Raw genomic sequence first — 14169 nt, forward strand, 5'->3', positions numbered from 1 at the left:
TTCCAAGTGATATAAACATAGGGAAAACACATGTCAAAGAGTGTTAGTAGAGGAAGTTACTGCCAGGAGGGGTGAAAAGGGACAGTTTCAAAATGGAGGTGGCAAATGAATGAAGCATTAAAGCATTTAGTGTAGAGGCCATGCAGTTGCATTACTCAGAGCTTCTTTCAAGAGAATCTGCCACAAGAATCAGGTGGATTGAGAGCCTCCTGCTGCCATACCTTATTTTTTAATTCATATAGTATCCACCTGAGGCTACGATTCCCAGCCAATGACTGAACATAATGGGACTATTGAGCCAGGCTATTTCTCCCCACTGTGAGACCCCTCTATGAGCAACTTTGTTCCCAGACTCCCCTTGACCTTACTAAAACTTTCTCAGAATTGCAATGCAGTCTCAGGCTTCTTATACCTTATCTTCTTTCCTTCCTTCTTCCCTTTCATGGGTGCAAGAGCTACATCATAGTCTGAAGGCTCTTTCCACTTTTATGCACATGTTTATCCTTCACAGGTGTTTCTGAAGAGGGATTTATTTCCCCAGTAAATCTCTTTTACATCCAATCCTGTCTTGGTTTCTGCTTCATAAAGGTTCTGATTCAGGTAGGGTTTTTGAGTGACTGATCTGATTAATGGATGGCTTAATCAACATGATCACAGCTTTGCTTAATTTAGTGGACAAACACATACCCAAGTTTCAGTCATGTGTGGGACCTCCCTTGGTTCCTTAAGAATTGAAGTTGAAAAACATCTAGACCTATAATAGCACTCCAGCTGGTCTGAAGGGTTAACGTGCTTCAAGGAAGCACACTTCTTGCCTGCTGACTTAAGGTCCTTGATCTGTAACAGAACTCATTTATTTACTTCCTTGAGAATTGCAGACCACTGGCCCTGGGGAATGAAGGACCAGAACTTCCCTAGGCCACAGAGGCCATCAAGTCTGTTTGAAGCTGCCTTAGCCTTCTGATTAGCTCAGCAATATTTTAGCAAAATGTTTTTCTTTTTTGAGGTCACACAATCACTTTACTGACCTTCCTTTGTGCATCTGTAGGCCCTGCTCTCCTTTGCAGAAAGAACAGAGTACTCTTGTACAACCTCTGGGTACCAAGGAACCAGACCTTCTTGCACAACACCCCACCCCCACCCCCTAATCCCAGGCACCAAGGAACTAGAACTTCTTATACAACTTCTGAGCACCAAGATAACTTCGTAGCTGACATCATGGATTATGCATGTAAACAAGAAATGTCACAGACCACTGTACTCCCTTAATTGATTAAACCCCTTTTAAAAATCTGTGGGCCAAGCAGAAACCTGGGAGTTGGCCTTTGGACAAGAGTCTGCCTTATCCCCAGGGAGGCAGCCTCCTGAATAAAGTTTATATCCCCTTCCAATCAAAACTCATCTCTTGATTTTTGGCCTTTGAGCCATGGGCCACTGAACTTGGGTTTCAGTAACAGAATATGCCAAGTAATAAAAGAGCAGCTACACTGAAATCACCTTGTGTTCTGTCTGGGTGGTGGCTCTTGAGGTGGCCTCGCTTACACTCAGATTTCCCTCAGACCCTCTCAACCCCAACCCATCAAACTAAAGGAGCAAAATCTGCCTCCTTTCTCTACAGACAGTTATAAATTTTCAGACCTTTATCCTTTCAGGCTTGTTATCTTAGGTATGGAACCTCAGGAGACATTATCTTGGCTTCCCATCAACCTATTCATTAATTCAATAAATCCCACCTGAGAACTCATAGAAGCGATAGTTATTTAAGGGTAGTGAAAGAGAGTAGACTTTGGAGCCCAAATGCCTGTGTTAAGAGAAAGACAAAGACTTTATGATTTCACTTATATGTGGAATTTAAGAAACAAAACAGATGAATATAGGGGAAAGGAAGGGAAAATAAAATAAGATGAAAATAGAGAGAGGGGCAAACTATAAGAGATGCTGAACTCTAGGAAACAAACTGAGGATTGCTGGAGGAGGGTGAAGAGAAGGTGACTTGATGATAGGCATGAAGGAGGGAACTTGAGGTATCGAGCACTGAGTGTTATATGCAACCAACCAATCACTAAATTCTACCCCTGAAACTAAGAAACAAAAACAAACAAAACAAAACAAAACAAAAAACCCACAAAACAAAACAAGAAAAAAACAAAACAACTCAAAAACAAAACAACTCAGGGGATCCCTGGGTGGCGCAGCGGTTTGGTGCCTGCCTGCCTTTGGCCCAGGGCGTGATCCTGGAGACCCGGGATCGAATCCCACATCGGGCTCCCGGTGCATGGAGCCTGCTTCTCCCTCTGCCTGTGTCTCTGCCTCTCTCTCTCTCTGTGACTATCATAAATAAATTAAAATTTAAAAAAAAAACAACAAAACAAAACAACTCAGCCTTACCATTTCAATCAACAGGTTAAATTCTCTGTGACTCAGTTTCCTCATCTATAAAAAAGAATAATAAATTACCTGTCCTATGGAGTTATGATAAGAATATAAAATATAATACGAACAGACATTTAGAACAGAATCTGCTACATGTATAGAAAGTATTCATAAAAATGATTATTAGTATTTCTATGTACCATAACCTGTGCCAGGATTTGGAAATGCAAAAGTTAGTAAAAGAGACAGTTCATGCCCTCAAGGAACTTTTGTTTTAGTGGAAGAGGCAAACAAAACAAACAAACAAAACTCCAGAACAAAAAAACTTAAGGAAATTAAATACTTTTTAAATTCAAAATTATATATTTTGGCATGGTATTAAGTTCTGTAATGGGAAAGGGGTACTGGGCTGATTTGGTACTGCATAATTTGGGGCATCAGAGACAGCCTTTCCCCTGGGGAAGAACATATCAGGAGGAGACAAAAGCATGTGCCAAAACCCTGTGGCAGAAAGAGGCTTAGAGTGTTGGAAAATGAAAGGGAAAAAAAGAGCAAGATGTCTCAACAAATAAATGCATCCTAGAAATCTATGCTAACACATATTCTAGACATATTCTAGGCTGGCTCCTCAACACCACCTGCACGTTGTGGCCTGGCTCCCTGCTGAGGTTTAATATTATTAGAATCCACCTGGCCTTTTATATATGGCAGCCCCATCTTTAACCGCATATTATACCCAGGTAGTTTTTACATTAATTGCTTTAACCATTTCCTGTGTATGAGACAACGGCTACTCCATGCTTGTCCCTGTGTTTATCCAACCCATCACTCTGAGAAGCATCCGACTTAGAAGATAACAGCATAAACTCTGGATCTATTTTCCAAAATTCACACCATCACTTGACTTGGGCTGGCTACTTTACCTACTTGTGCTACCTACCTGTGCTTCAGATTACTCATCTGTAAAATAGGGATTAAAAACATCTTCCAATCTATAAGGCTATTATAAGTATTTGACGGCTTAGCATAAATAAAATAGTCCTATACTTGACAGTCGGTCGATGCTAGCCCTTACTGTTATAAACACCATCATTATCATTTTATAGGCTCCTGTTCTTCCTTTGAGGCTCTATTTTGGGGACACTGTCTGTGTTTTACTGTGTCTTCTGTGAGCCTCTCCATCCTCTTCACTGATGGACAGTCTCTCCTTGACTTTCCCAGCCAGGGTTTTGGGCCAGTCAGGAGAGGAGAATTCTGAGTGGCATTGGGAATGCCTAAGGGCTCACAGACATGCACATGCACACATCCAAACACACCCTCTACCTCTTTCACTCCTCAATGCCCACTGAAATGGTGCATCGTCCTTCATGGGTTCAATCTCTAGCTGTGTTGATATTCTTCCCTACTTTCCATCATAAATGATAATTTTAGGGAGAGCAACTGACATTTTAAATAATCATGATCTTCAGTAAAATGGTACTAATTTTTATGCTTTCAACTACTGCTCCTTTTCAAGGCACAAAGCAGCCAGACTTCCTTTTCACTGAAGAGATTGCTAATGCGATGACATCCGAACCATCAGCTGCCTCCCACACGGATATTGACAGCTGGGGTGCTTTCAGTGTTCTCCACAGTTATCAGCCCCTCTCCATTTGCCTCTCTCGCAGATTAGATTGAAATGGTAGCGTTTCACTCCAGTTGAGACCAGGGGGTTCTGCAGATTGACAGATATAATTATCATGTTTGCTTCCCGGCATGTGGTATCTAAGTAATAGTCTCCATATTTATCCAGCGTTAATCAGGAAAGAGTCCAATCAGTCAGAGAGGGTTTTTTCAAACCGGGCCCTGCCTAGAGAACTCATCCAGTAACGATGGTTCTCATTTCTGATATGAGGCTGGAGTCTTGCCCCAGTTCAGTCTCTGAGCAACTTTTATTATCCAAGAACCCTGGGCCTTCACGAGGGCAATTGGATCAATACAGAGGACCTGCAAAGAGGCCTGCTCCATTCATTCTGAGGAGATGGAGCAATTCAGGGACTTCCATCACCAAGGGAGTAATTAGAGAATGATGAAAGCAAAAAGTAAAATATGATTTATTATAGTTTGGTAATTTAGTTAGTAGAAGCAGTAAGAAGGGTACACCAACACATTGTTTTGTTGTTGCTTTGCTTGTTTATTTGTTTGCAAAGGAGTAAGGATCATGGCTTTTGGTGCTCTAATGAACTTTAAAGATTATCTAGCCTGCCTTCCTTCTTCCTTTTTATAATGAGCAAATATTAGCCTTTTTCCACTAGGCTAGAATCATTTGGTTAGTTGGGGGGAGCACAGAATTTATGTGAAGGAAGAAGCCAAGACATGAAGCAGCTTTATAAATGGTGGGTGCATTTGTCACTGTTATTCCGTTTTATATTATCCTTGACTTAAGTAGATGGAGGGGGGCTTTCAAACTTATGTGATCCAACCTCATTCTTTAACACCCCTAAGAAAAGCAGTCCCATCCATCCTTGGATGTCTTCCATAAAGTATGGCCACCCAGATATAATGAAGAGTCAGAGACTGACATTACTAAGAATAGTAATGGTGGTAGTAATTGTAATAATAGTGATTCTGGGAGGTGGGAAGCAGTCTTCTATGGAACCATTGCTTATTCCAGACCAGGCAACTTCCAAGGGCTTTACATAAATCATCTTATTTAGACTTTTCTGTAATTCCATGAGTCAGATGACTTTTATTTCCTTAATTTAAAAATATGGCTTAAAATATTAGGAACATTTTCTGGGTCAGGCAGTGGTCAAGTGACAGAGATACAATTGTCTGATTGAAGCTTTTTCTTAGCCACAATGCCATTCCGCCTTTCATGTACTCCTCATGTGCTCAGATCACCAGTTCAAGGAGAACATGAAGGGGAGAGAGAATGTGAACAAAGGTAAGTTTGGGCCTGGTGTTTTATTAGGAAAAAAGTCTGTAATAAACAGTGAAAGATAGCATGTACTCAGGCAGAAATGAAAACTCAACCTAAACAGAAGTTAAAAGTGTATGAACACAGCCAGCTAATTTTGATTCTCCAATTGCTATGTGTCTTCTGGGGAGGCTCATCAAATGGCCCACTACCTCTTTATCTATTTATTTTATTTTGTTTCTAAGATCACCAAGCAGAAACTAGTCTCTTCTCTGTGGCATGCCCATAAAAGTTAAATAACACTTCTATTTAAAAAACACAGGGAGAGCTCACTCCATTTTCTTAGGAGACCTAGTCACCACTATCCTGCCTCTAGTGTGACCATTTTAAATAGATTTTATTCTCCCAGGAGGTATGGTAAGTCTGTTCCAATTAGTTGGGATATTTTCCTAAAAGAAGAAAGTGGGCAATTTCAGCGACATCTCATCTTTTATGTTTACCTGGAAAGGGGAAAGTGAATGTAGAAATTCTTAAAATAATGTTTTAATATAAATTCAATTTGCCAACATATAGTATAACACCAAGTTCTTATCCAAAAACAATAATTCAAGCACTATTCTCAGTAGCTTACCCACATGAACGCATTAGTTGATCACAGCAATCTGTTGAAGTAGGGATCATGATAGAGTTGAAACTGCAGTGAAAGAATATATACTTGAACAAGGCTGTAGTGCTAGTCTGCAGCAGTGCTAGGACACTTATGAATCTTACTTTAGAGCCAGATATAGGGAGACACCTGGGTGGCTCAGCGGTTGAGCATCTGCCTTTGGCCCAGGGCATGATCCTGGAGTCCCAGGCCCCTGCATGGGGCCTGCTTCTGTCTCTGCCTATGTCTCTGCCTCTCTCTGTGTGTCTCTTATGAATAAATAAATAAAACCTTAAAAAAATAAAAAGACCCAGATATAGGAACTACAAGGGGAATGCCATTTATGTATAAAGGCTGGGGGCACTGAAGTCCTCTCTGAGGAGGGAAAATCTGAGCTGAGACATGAAGCATGGGGAAGGACTGGAAAAAAAAAAAAAACATTTTGAGCAGAAAGAACAAGTGCAAAGCCTCCAGATGATAACTACCACTTTCAACGAAGGGCAAAAATATCATGATCATTCCAGAAGGATGTCTGGATAAGCAATAGAGTTGAGATTTAAATTCATGCAGTATGTTTTCAAACCCTATATAAACCATACTGCTAACTGACTCTCTTAATCCTATTGAGTGCTGCAGAGGCTCCCAGGTAAGAATAAGACACAAAACTGCCCATTGATTTTGCCTTCTGGAGACCTTAACAAGAGTAATATCCATCGCTTGGTAGTTGGCAGAAACCAAATAGGATAGGTGGGAAGAGTTAATAGTAGACTGGGAAGAATGGACAGCAAGTGTCAACAACTTTCTCAAAAAGCTTTTTTGTTTTGTTTTGTTTTCGTTTTTGTTTTTGAGAATGCTAGAGGAAAATGTAGGGTCAAAAGAGGATTTGAGGGATCCCTGGGAGGTTCAGTGGTTTAACGCCTGCCATCGGCCCAGGGTGTGATCCTGGAGACCCGGGATCGAGTCCCGTATCCGGCTTCCTGCATGGAGCCGTCTTCTCCCTCTGCTTGTGTCTCTGCCTCTCTTTCTGTGTCTCTCATGAATGAATGAATAAAATCTTAAAAAAATAATAAAGAATTGCTTTAAAAGATGATTTGAGAAAGGAGAAAAAAAATGTGTGAATGCTGATAAGATTGATCCAGGAGAGAGAATGAGTCATGATACAGGAGAGAGAAATTGATTATGTCCAGAAACATTGGTGCATGATTTGATTCTTAGCCTTTGGCTAAAAAGGATTTATGGACATCTAGGAGCTGTGGATGTGTGTTCCATCCTGTTTATCTTGTTTTCATACTGTATCCATCCTTCACTCCAGTGAAGTCAAGCACAATCAATGTATAATATGTATGTTGCTTTTATTGGCAATGGTTTTATTTTTTCCCCAAAGCTCATTGATTGATTCTCTTCTTTGTGATAATTAAATGAGCTAATCAGCCAGTTAACTTATTATCTCATTCTCTCCACAAATATGTTTGACCACCTTCAATACGTCAGATACTATAACAAATAGATATGATATAAAAATGGATAATATAAGCATAGAATGGCTGCTTCTAAGAAGCTCTTATTCTTAAGGGATACAGTGCAATATTCTACATCACACATTAGCAACTCTTTGCTCAGTCAACTTGAGTTTTCATTTTTATCTGTAAATTGGAAAGAGACAGTGATTTAGAATTTTAAGCATTTTTTAGAGCTCTTTCCCCTTATCTGATATCCCTTTTCATCTTTTCTTAGATGTTCATTTATATGTATTCAATTATATGTATTATAATGAATATATAATACACCATACCTGAATATATCTTTATAAACACATATATATCTAGAATATGTAACAAGTTTGTAAAAATAAACAATAGGACTAATTTGCCACTTAAAATTGGGCAAATGACTTGTACAGACACTTCACATACATGCACAAAAAGATATATAAATGACGAATGAACATATAAAAATTTACTTTGGATCATTAGCCATCAGGAAAACAAAAATTTAACTACAGAGAGATACCAATACATGTCCTCTGGAATAGCTCAAATTAGAAAGACTGATGGAAAATGTTGGTAAGGGTGTGGACCAACTGGAATTCTCATATATTACCAGGAGGTTGGAGTGGGAGTGTAAAACGCTACAACCAATTTAGAATAATATTTGGCAGTCAAACATATATCTACCTAAAACCCCAGAAATTTCCACACCTGGTTACCTACCCAATATAAATAGAAAGTTATCATCACACAAACATTTCTCAAGAATGTTTTATACAGGCTTATTTGTAATAGTCATGATTTAAATGTCCATCAACATTTCAATAAATAAATTGTGGTATGATCATATAAAAGAATACTATTTCTTAATGATATGGAAGAAACTGCTGATGTACACAACATCATGGATGATTCTCAAAAATGTTATACGACAAAGAAACCAAACACAAAAGAGTATGATACACACCATATGATTCCCCTTATATAAAGTCAAAACCAATCTATGGTGATAGAAATGAGAACAGTATTTGTGAAGTTGAAGATTGACTAGAATGGGGATGCCTGGGTGGCTCAGCAGTTGAGCATCTGCCTTCGGCCTAGGGCATGATCCTGGGGTCCTGGAATAAGTCCCACATCGGGCTCCCTGCATGGAGACTGCTTCTGTCTCTGCCTGTGTCTCTGCCTCTCTCTCTGTGTTTCTCATGAATAAATAAATTATATATATATATATATATATATATATATATATATATATATATATGTAAACGAAAGATTGACTAGAATGGGCATAAGAGAAGTTTCTGAGAGAAAGTGGTCTGAATCTTGATTGGGGTGGTATAATATGGGTATGAAAATGGTCAAAACTCATCGAATTGTACACTTAGCATGGTACACAGAATTTCAAGAAATGCTCATGGCCTTTGTCCCTGGTGCAACTCTCATGGTTTCCCTACAATATAAGAGAAAGAAGAGATGATTTAGGGGGACCTAATATAATCACATGATTCCTTGGAAAGCATGGAATTTTCTCCATTTGGTAAGAAAAGAAGAAATCAGAGAACTTTGACACATGAGAAAGATTTAAGGTGCCTTTGCTGGTTTGGAGATGAAGAAGGCTGCATGACAGGGAAATCGGAGGGTCTCTAGAATTTGAGGCCTGACTGACAGCCAGCGAGAATAATGGGAACCTCAGACCTAAAGCTGCAAGGACTGCACTCTGTCACCAACCTGAAACGTTGGAAGTGAATTCTTCCCCAGAGCCTCCAAACATCAGACTGGTCTGGCAGACATTTTGATTTTGTGAGACCCTAAGCAGAGAACTAAGTTGACCCCATCCATATGTGTGACCAACTGGAAGATAATAAGTGAGTGCTGTTTAAAACCATTAACTATGTGATAACTTGTTATTCGGTAATAGAAAACAAACACACTTACAATCACAGTAGGTACATATCATTTCTCTCTCCCTCTCTCTTTCTCTCTCTCCCTGTATGCATATGTCTATTTCAAGGAGTTTAGGCAAATTTAGAAACACAGTGATTTTTAATATAAAACACACAGATAAGCTGAGTTTATCTCATGGATGTAGATACAATTAGCCGCCTCTGCTTCCCCAGCTGATGAAGTCTAAGAAGCTGATGTAACAAACACAAGATTCTTAAGTAGAGCTCTTTGCATTGCTAGAAAAAAAAATATGTTTAAGGGTAAAAGTATTTTTGTTTTTCTAAAAATGCCTTTCTCTAGTTTTCCCATAGCTAACATTTATTGAGCTCTTACTGTGTACCAGCCATGCTCTTAAGCTCTTTTCACATACTAGCTAATGCAATCCTCACAAAATCCCTGGGAGGTACATAGGTACTTTCACCACCTTCAGTTTATAGATACCTCACTCCAGCGTAATAGATAACTTACACAGTGAGGCAGTCTCCCTCTAGAGCTCCAGTTCCTAACTACAATGCTATATTTTTGCTTCATTGAAAGTAGAGTTATCCTTGCGTCTTTCCCTCACACCCCAAATTCAACTCATCAGAGCATCCTAATGGCACTGCTTTCTAAGCATATCCCACCCTATTCAAGCCACGATCATGCCTCTCCTGGACCATTGGGAAAGCTCCCTCAGTGCTCTCCCTGCTTCTGACCTTGGCCCCATCCCCTCCGGTTCTTGGTCCAATCAGCTTGTTTCTGTCCTCTGCTTAAAACCCTCTGATGGTTTCAAGTACAGTTATAATAAAGATCTTACAATATCTTTCAGGGAACATTTGGCAGTATCTAGAGATGTTTTAGGGTGTCATGCCTGGGGGGCAGGATTGCTCCTGGCATCCAGTGGGTAGGGGCCAAAGACGCTATTAAGCATTCTGCAATGCACAGGTTATCACTCCAAAACAAAGAATTGTCCAGCTCACAGTGTCAGTAGTGCTGAGGTGAGAACCCCTGTTCTGCTGCACATAGCAACAAATTCAAAGCAGAGAGGATCACATACCTTGCAGCCCTAGTGTTTAAGAGCTGCCGGGCTCTCACCAAATTGCCATGGGGATACAGCACTCTGCAGGCCAGGGAAATCCAGAGATGCAGCCTCACTCCAGTACAGACCGACGAGCTGGCTCTGAGCTGAGACTGAGATCCTAAGACTCTGCAAGTGGCAAATTGAATTTTGAAGAGTGATGACAAAAAAGAGGAACATTCTTCAAAAACACCATAAAGGAATGTCTGCCACTGCTTTGACCTCAGGAATACCTGCTTTTCTCCTGGAGTTCCTGATCATTGCTCATGCACGCTCAACAGTTAATGACTAAGATGGTAGTGCATTTATATGAGGATTGATTTTTAGTAACATTCTTTTTTCATAAGATAATACAAGCTTAATGTAAAAAACATGGTTGGGAGATTTTTTTTTTTAATTAAACATCTAAAAGAACAGAGAGGGAGGAAAAATATACATTTCCACTAATCAGAAATAACCACTGATAATACGTTGTGTGTGTGTGTTTTATCACAAATATTATGTCATTAGATTTTTGAAGACCATTGTATAATATTCTACCTATGGTGGTGTTGTTGGTTTCAGACTCTTCCCAGTTTTTGTCACTGATACGGATAATACCCACTTCCCTAATCAGTTGTCAGAATGAACGGACTGTTTACTCCACAAACATCTATGAGATGTTTCCTTGTCAGACCTTATACTGTGTATAAACAATGAATAAAATAGGGCTTCCGCTTTCCAGATGAATCCAATAGCAGTGGTGGGTGGTGTGTGGCCACAGAGCAGATGAGAGACTGGAAGCAGCTTCTGCAGAGACTCTTGAGAATCACTGCTTGGGTGGTGAACTTAGCAAAGGAGGCCATTTGCAGCATCCTCCTGCTAATCCAGAAGCTTCTCACTTTCACTGAGCCCCACTCTCCTGCTTATCTCAATGCTTATGGACCTCTAAATCCCTGTAAGGAAAACAATCCTTGGGAGTATGTATTAATCTTTTAGGGCTATTATAAAAAATCACCATAGTTTCTGTGGCCTAAACAACAGATTTATTTCTCACATTTCTGGAGGCTGCAAAGTCCAAGATCAATGTTTCAGTCAGTTTGGTTCCTGTGAGAGCTCTCTTCCTAGTTGCAGATGGTTGCTATTATATGAGCCTCACCCTTATGACCTCCACCAGCTCTAATCACCTCCCAAAGTTCCATCTTCAAACACCATCACATTGAGGGCTAGGGCAGCAATATATACATTTTGGAGGGACACAGCTCAGTCCATAGTGGGTTATTTAGAGTGCACTTCTTTTGTGGTTTGTAAAACCTTAATTTTATTCTATAAAAAATGTGTTCATGCACCATGGAGATAATCTTTCATCAAGTTAATGTATATCTTCCCTTTATCATATCCCATGTGGCTCATATTATCCATATTATATACAAAAATATTACACTTCAACATTGGTTCACATGTGTATTCCACAAATATCTACAAATACCCATTCTATGCTGGGTGCTGAGGCTAGTGGTGGAGAGTTGAATCTGACCTGATAGAACTTAGAGTCTAATATAAATTGGAGGTTTTTCCCAAGTTTCACTGTTAAACAAATGTTTCAGTGAATATTATTTATGTCTAACTCTGCACCTAACTGACATGTGTGTTTTAAGAAGAATTGTGTGTGTGTGTGTGTGTGTGTGTAAACTAACAAGCACTTGGCAGTTTATTTCAAACACTGATAGTCTGTTAATACCTTCTTCATGTTAGTCATGTCCTTGGGACTAGGATCCTTGTCATATGAGTCTTTATGTGCCCTGCATCTTTCACAGAGCTCCATGCATAGTGGCCACTCCATGATGCTGACTGAATGAATGAGGAAGGCCTTGGCATTCCTACATTACTCAGCTCAGGCTGCTGTAACAAAACATCACAGACCAAGTCACTTAAACAACAGAGGTTAATTTTCTCACAGTTCTGGAGGTAGAGATTTGAGATCAGGGTAGCAGAATGGACATATTTTGACATGATCCCTCTTCCTGGCTTGCACATGGCCATCTTTTCTCTGTGTCCTCACATGGCAAGAAGAGAGAGGAAGAGTAAGCTCTCTGGTATCTCTCCTTATAAGAGCCCTAATTCTATTGGATCAGAGCCCTAATCCTATGATATCATTTAACCTTAATTATTTGGTAAAGGCTCTTTCTCCAAATATGGTCACATTGAGAGTTAAGGCTTCAGCATATGAGTTGGGGGGAGGGGCACAAACATAATAATAATAATAATAATAATTTCCAATATACAGATAGAAAATCAGGATGTGACAGGATGTCAGCTGTGTTTTGACCCAAATGTCGACTTCCTCTGATCCGTAGTGGCTGCTTGGAGCCTGGGAAGGGAAGGATTCTGGAGCCATAGCTGACCTGGGTTCAGAGGAAAGCTGGGCATGAATCAGTTAACAGCATGTGAAAGAGGATGGAGCAGGGACCAGCAGCATGTGTTTACCATCACTGTGTTTGGTACCACACAGCATTATCTTCTTCAATACTTACACCCTGAAAGGCAAGCATTTTCTTTCTCAGACTATAATGACTGCCTTAAAGCTAGAGAATGTAAGTATTTTACCAGAAGGCAGTTAAAAGTAGAACTTCTATTTGAACCAGGTTAAGTGCCTTTTTGTGGTACAACTGACTTACGTTGGCTTCCTCTAATACTGAGGATTTTGTCAGTGTCTCATTTCACAATACATTTAAACACACACACACACACACACACACACACAGCCACCAGTCAAATCACAGTGTTCAAGAAAGTAGAAGCACAATTGATTCTTAGAGATCATCTGAATTCATTGATTTAAAAAATATACATTTGTGAAATATTTTTGTCAGTGGGGTGTTACTAGAACTCCACTAAATGCAAAGCAGAGTTGAGCAGGACAAAAGCTTCCCTTTGTCACCCCTAGATCCCTGGAAATATCTCCAAGAAACCCCAGATTCCATGGAACATAATAAACCACTGATCCAGCTTACTCTCTTTATTCAGTTGAGAAAGACACCAATTACTTACTGAAGGTCACCCAGCTAATTAATGACAGGGCCAGGCATCTAGTTCTAGCCTCTTGATTCTTAACGCAATGCTGCTTCTAATACACAGGTGTTGAAATATTTTTAAAAATCATCTGTCACTTTGAGGCACCAAGCTCCTCTGGAATCATAACTGAATTATGTAGGGCACGTGAGGTTTCTTGAAAATCCCAAAGAAAACAAAGGGAAATTGGAAAAGCACTGTGGGATTGACTGCAAACAATTGAAATTCTTCTCAGTTAAATGTCGAGATGAAAAGGCCAAGACAAGCACAGTTCTGCAAAGAGGAGAAATGAAAAGTCAAGTCAGAAAGCTTTATAGATGTCGATATTCTGCTGAGAAGACTTAGTTCCAGAAGAAAAGAAAAGCTCTGGTTACTGAGCGCATGCCAGCGTCTGGTTCCAGTATAAATGCCCAGTCTGACTCTGGCTCAACCTGGTGTGTGTTTAATGAATATTTCAGAGATTCCTACAGAGTTGAAGGACTTTTGAGGTCAATGAGGTCCATCTACCACCTCATACAAGAAACTTCTTTCCAGCCACTAATGTTCAGGTCGGCTACCAGCTCTCACACCTGGTTGGATAGCTCTGAACACTAGCGAGACCACGCTTGTACAGAGCTTAAAAAGAAAGCGGAAAGGGAAATTCTTTCTGTGAAATTATATGTACCCATTCAATTTTTCCAAGAGTCTGTTGAGGATGATATGATAGTAATCA

This window comes from Canis lupus, chromosome 3 (assembly GCF_011100685.1).
Source record: "Canis lupus familiaris isolate Mischka breed German Shepherd chromosome 3, alternate assembly UU_Cfam_GSD_1.0, whole genome shotgun sequence".
NCBI classification, from domain to species: Eukaryota; Metazoa; Chordata; class Mammalia; order Carnivora; family Canidae; genus Canis; species Canis lupus.